Source organism: Mus caroli, chromosome 17, assembly GCF_900094665.2.
Source record: "Mus caroli chromosome 17, CAROLI_EIJ_v1.1, whole genome shotgun sequence".
In the NCBI taxonomy this organism is placed as follows: Eukaryota; Metazoa; Chordata; class Mammalia; order Rodentia; family Muridae; genus Mus; species Mus caroli.
In genome coordinates, this window is record NC_034586.1 from 29,744,062 (window position 1) to 29,750,370 (window position 6,309).

Consider the following 6,309-nt stretch of genomic DNA (forward strand, 5'->3'; position numbering starts at 1 on the left):
TTGTTTGGCCTCCGTGGGAGAGGATGCGCCTAATCTGACAGAAATTTGATGTGACAAGGATGTATGATACTCAGTGGGGACCCCACCCTCTCAGAGGAGAACGAGAGAGGGACTGGAGGGCAGCATTTGGGATGTAAATAAATAAATAAATGTTTTTGTTTTTTTTTTTTAAAGATAGAAGGTGAAAGAAAATGGCTCCCTGGAAGTTCCTGGTCTACATGGCAAAGTTCCATGTCAATGAGAGATTTTTTTTTTCTCAGACAGAAAGCACAGAAAGTGTTTAACATATCCTCTAGGTTTTCCTCTAAGTTCTACAAAGGTACAGTGCAGTGTGTGTGAGCACCCACATATACAAACACACAGAGGCTCACACTAAATTAATGGGGAAATGAGTTCTGGGGAGATAGTTCAGTGCTTGACTGCTTGTTCTTCCAAAGGACCTGAGTGTGTTTCCCTGTTGCAATTAATCTCTCCCTCCCAAATATGCCCCAGCGATGAAAACACAACACAGTTAATATGAATACATGCTGTGTGCCTAGACTGGGCAGATCTACCACTACACTACCATCTTCCACATCTATGAAACCCCTTAGAACTTGAGGTTTCTTCAGGCCATGTGCTTCTGCTCTGCTTTTCTTCATCTTCCCCCTCCTCTGTATCCTCTCCCTCTTCCATTTTCTCCTTCTCTCTCCCTCCTTCTGCTCCACTTCCCTTTTATCTGCCTAATCATCAGCTCTCCTCTATTTTACAAATTAAGGTGGAAAGCAGGTTTACAGGAAATCACCTGAGTGCAGACTCATTCCTTTGGGAGGCCACTCACAGGAGAACAGAATTAACATCAAATATAATTTGGGCTATCCACAACTTTTCCCAGTACCCACATCAAGTGGCCCACAACTGTCAGATGATCTGACACCATTTTTCTAACCATGCACTTAAATCTAAAAACTTTTAAAAGATTGCTGGCCATGTAACACAGTATTTAAGTCTTTTTAAATTCACATGATACTATTGGTGTTATGAAATATGAAGCAGAAGGGTAGACTTTCTGAAAGGACATTACAATCCTTTCTGGGGATGGGGCTCATGGGTTTCCTATGTATACAGTAACTCCATTTCTTTTCCTGCAGCTGTGAGAAAATACTCTGACAGAAATAATTTAAAGAGAAAGGATTTGTTTGGCTGACAGCTCAGGGAACTTGAAGAGTCTAGTCCCATCATCACAGTCAGGAGATTAGGTATACATGCAAGCTACTGCTTCACTCTCGTTGTCCATTGTAAACAGTCCAGAATCCTCTGTAGGGAATGGCTCTGCCCATGTCAATTATTTCATCAAGATTCTTCCCTCTAAGCATACACAGAGGCCCTTCTCCCGGGTGATTCTAGGTTCTGTCAAGTTTAAGATTAGCACTACCTGTTGCATGATGGTTGTATCCTGTTAGATGAATGTGAAACTATATGATGTCCCTGTTTTGGCAATTAATCATGATGTAAGGAGAGACACCTGGGGTCAACTTGACACGAGGTAGATATGTGTGCTGGTGAGCTTCATGTATCATATTGGCTGGATTGTGTTACCCAGATGTTAGGTCAAATACTAGATGTTTCTAGGGAGATATTTTTAGGTATAAGTAAGTTTCTGATCAATAGACTGAGTAATGTAGATTCTTATCTATAATAGGACAACCCTCACCTAATCAAGTGAATGTCTTAATAGAAAGAGAATAGTCTCAGATCCAAACAGTACTCTCTGCTTCTTTGCAATGTCCTTAATAACATATTTGAGAAGAAGAGGAGGAAAAAGAGATGGAGAAAATGGAGGCAAAGGGGGAAGGGAGGGAGGGAGGGAGGGAGGGAGGGGACAGGAAAGGATCTGTCCTACACCTAAAGAAAGATATCCTCATCATCATCCTTCTCCTCTCCTCTTCATCTTCTTCCTCCTCTTCATGCAGCCATCAACTGCCTATAAATCTTCATGAAAGGGCAGGTTCTCCAAGAACTTCTTCTATCTCTGTGACAGAATGTCAAGCATAAACGTTTGCAGGTCTTCTGATGCAGATAATCACAGATGCTTAGTTGAGTACAACACAACATCATGTCTGGAAAAATAGTGTCCACTCCTTCCTGCTTTTACATTCTTTCCTGCCCCATGATGTTCTCTGAACTTTGAGGAATATGGGGAAATATATTCTCCTATGTAGGGACTCAACAGTCACATATTCTCAGAACTTTTGACTATGAGTCTCTACAGTTCCTGCTGAAAAAAAAAGTTTCTCTAACCAAAGCTGACACCAACACTAAACTATACACCCTGGTGCAAATGTTCCTACACCCCTGGATTCTCCCACAATCCCAGGAGATATAGTAAAATTGCCATATCAGGTCTATGAAGATAGAAATGGAAAGTCTAAAGTTGAAACAAAGCTAGCCTGAGCCCTCTCTTCTCTGTGTGGGGGCCTGGGCCTGGATCAGAGTTCCTTGCCTTCCTCTCTCCTCCTCAGAACCATGACAAAAAGATGATGGCCAGGAAGCTTGGTGGGTTGGTGAAAAGAAGTTCTCAGAATTTATAGTGTCCTGAAGAGAGGGGAGGCAGGGGCTGTTCTCCCCTCCTTGCAGAGAGTCACAGCAAGTCCTGAGGATCATACTGGTGACCTTAGGGGTGGGGAAGCTGTCCTTTCCATCCCTTTTTAATTCCATACTATGGAGACCTCAAGCACACATGTGTTCTGCCCACCTCTCCAAACTGTGGTCTGGAGCTCACTGACATGTTCAACTGGTGATCTCCAATCCAAAGAGACCCTGTCTCAAAAATGAAGATGGCAACAGAGACATGGATCAGCAAATAAAGGTGCATGCCAAACAAACCTGTGACCAGAGTTCAATCCCAAGGTCCCACATAAAGGTAGAAGGAAAGAATTGGCCCCCATGTGCCATGGTATGATTGATGCCTAATAATAATAAGAATGAGGTTGGCATACCCACTCCCCAATCCCACAGCCTTCCTGTCTCCCAGGAGGTCTGATCAAACCAGGGACACAGGTGAAACCCCCCCAACCCCAATATCCAGGTCATCTGGGGCCTCAACAGGGCCCAGAAGACATAAGATCTGTCCTGCTCTGCCAGAGCCCCATTGCCCTTCCATTCTGCACTTCCACCTGCACCCATGGCAGATTGGCATGCCCACTCTCCCACACAATAGCCCTACCTGTCTCCCAGAAGGACTGTTCTAACCGGGACACAGGTGAGGCCCACCCCAATAACCATGTCACCTGGAGCCTCCAACAAAGCCCAGCAGACATGGGATCTGTTCCACCCTGCCAGAGTCCCATCCCACTAATCCTGTCTGCACCCCTAACAGATCTGCACCACAGCCCTGCCTGTCTCCCAGAAGGATACCTCTAACCCGGACACCAGAGGCCTGCTCTAACCAGGCACAGCACTGACAGCCTTGAAGAATTCCCTAACCCAGGGCACACAGTTCCACTTGCCTCCAAAAAGGCCTTGAATCTGAGACACCTAGACCAGTTAACACCAGAGGCAACCAGTTGGCAAAAGGCAAGTACAAGAACATTAACAACAGAAGTCAATATAATTTGTCACCATCAAAACACAGCTCTTCTACCACAGCAAACCCTGGATACTATAACACACCTGAAAATTATGATGCTGACCTTGAATCCCATATAATGAAGATGATAGAGACCTTTAGGGAGGATGTAAATAATTCCCTTACCAAAAATACAGGAAAACACAGGCAAACAGGTAGAAGGCTCTAAAGAGGAAACAAATCCCACAAAGAAAAAAAGGAAAATACAATCAAACAGGTGAAGGAATTGAACAAAAATGGTCCATAACCTAAAAATAGAAATAGAGAAAATTTAAAAATCACAAATGGAGTTATCCCTGGAGATAGAAAACCTAGAAAAGAGAAGAGGAACTACAGACATTACCAACAGAATACAAGGGATGAAAGAAGGAGCCTCAGCCATAGAAAATACCATATAAGATATTGATACATCAGTCAAAGAAAATGCCGAGTGTAAACAGTTCCTAACCCAAAACATCCAGCAAATTTGGAAGAAACTGAAAAGACCAAACCTAAGAAAATAGGAATAGAAGAGTATGAATATTTCCAGGTCAAAGGGTCAGAAAACTTCTTAAGCAAAATCATAGAAGAAAACTTCTCTAACCTAAAAGAGAAGGCCATAAACTTACAAGAAACCTATAGAACACAAAATAAATAGACAAAAAAAAAAGAAAAGAAAAGAAAAGAAAATCCTCCTGCCACATCCTCAAAACACTAAATGTACAGAACAAAAAAATAATATTGAAACCTGCAAGGGTTTGAAAAGGCCAAGTAACATATAAAGGCAGGACTATCAGAATTATACCTGACTTCTCAACAGAAACTCCAAAAGCTAGAAAATCCTGGACAGATGTCTTACAGACCCTAAGAGACCACAGATGCCAACCCACATGACTATAAACAGCAAAACTCTCAATCACCATAGATGGAGAATCCAAGATATTCTTTGACAAAACAATATCTAAACAATATCTGTAATCCAGCCCTACAGAGGATACTAGAAGAAAAACTCAAAAAACAAGGAGGGTGACTACACTCAGGAAAATAGAAGAAATTAATCATCTCACAACAAATTGAAAAGAAGAGAATCTCACCCACACACAATAACACCTCCACCAACAAGTTAACAGGAACTAACAATCATTGCTCATTAATATCTCTGAACATCAATATACTCAGTTCATTAATAAATGAAAGAGTGTAACAGACTGGTTATGTGAACAGGATTCATCATTCTGCTGCTTACAAGAAACACACATCAGCAACAAATATATACATCTAATTCCAAGGTAAATGGCTAGAAAAAAGGGGGGCTCTTTTTTTCTTTTTTATTAGATATTTTCTTTATTTACATTTCAAATGGTACCCCCTGTCCTAGTTTCCCCTTCGAAAACCACCTATCCCCTATCCCGTCCCCCCTCCTCCTGCTCACCAACCCACCCACTCCCTCTTTCTGGCACTGGCATTCCCCTATACAGGGGCATAGAACATTCACAGGATCAAGGGCCTCTCCTCCCATTGATTACTGACTAGGCCATCCTCTGCTACATATGCAGATAGAGCCATGAGTCCCACCATGTGTGTTCTTTGATTGGTGGTTTAGTCCCAAGAAGCTCTGGGGGTACTGGTAAGTTCATACTGTTGTTCCTCCTATGGGGCTGCAAACCCCTTCAGCTCCTTGGGTCCTTTCTCTAGCTCCTTCATTGGGGACCCTATGCTCAGTCCAACAGATAGCTTGTGAGCATCTACTTCTGTATTTGTCAGGTACTGGCAGAGCCTCTGAAGAGACACCTATATCAGGCTCCTGTCAGCAAGCTCTTACTGACATCCACAATAGTATCTGGTTTTGGTGGTTGTTTATGGGATGGATCCCCAGGTGGGGCAGTCTCTAGATTATCATTCCTTCAGTTTCTGCTTCACACTTTGTCTCAACTCCTTCCATGGGTATTTTGTTCCCCCTTCTAAGAAGGATAGAAGTATACACACTTTGGTGTATACTTATTTATATACATAATACATACTTATTCTTGAGTTTCATGTGTTTTGCGAATTGTATCTTGAGTATTCCAAGCTTCTGAGCTAATATTCACTTATCAGAGAGTGCATACTCTGTGTGTCCTTCTGTGATTGTGTTACCTCACTCAGGATATCTTCCAGCTCCGTCCATTTGTCTAATAATTTCACAAATTCATTGTTTTTAATAGCTGAGTAGTACTCCATTGTGTAAATGTACCACATTTTCTGTATCCATTCGTCTGTTGAGGGACATCTGGGTTCTTTCCAGCTTCTGGCTATTATAAATAAGACTGCTATGAACATAGGGGAGCATGTGTCCTTATTACATGTTGAAGCATCTTCTGGGTATATGCCCAGGAGTGTTATTGCTGGATCCTCCAGTAGTACTATATCCAATTTTCTGAGGAATTGTCAAACTGATTTCCAGAGTGGTTGTACAAGCTTGCAATCCCACCAACAATGGAGGAGTGTTCCCCATTCTCCACATCCTCACCAGCATCTGCTGTCACCTGAATTTTTGATCTTAGCCATTCTGACTGGTGTGAGGTGGAATCTCAGGGTTGTTTTGATTTGCATTTCCCTGATGACTAATGATGTTGAACACTTTTTCAGGTACTTCTCAGCCATTTGTTATTCCTCAGCTGAGAATTCTTTGTTTAGCTCAGTACCCCATTTTTTAATAGGGTTATTTGATTTTCTGGAGTCCA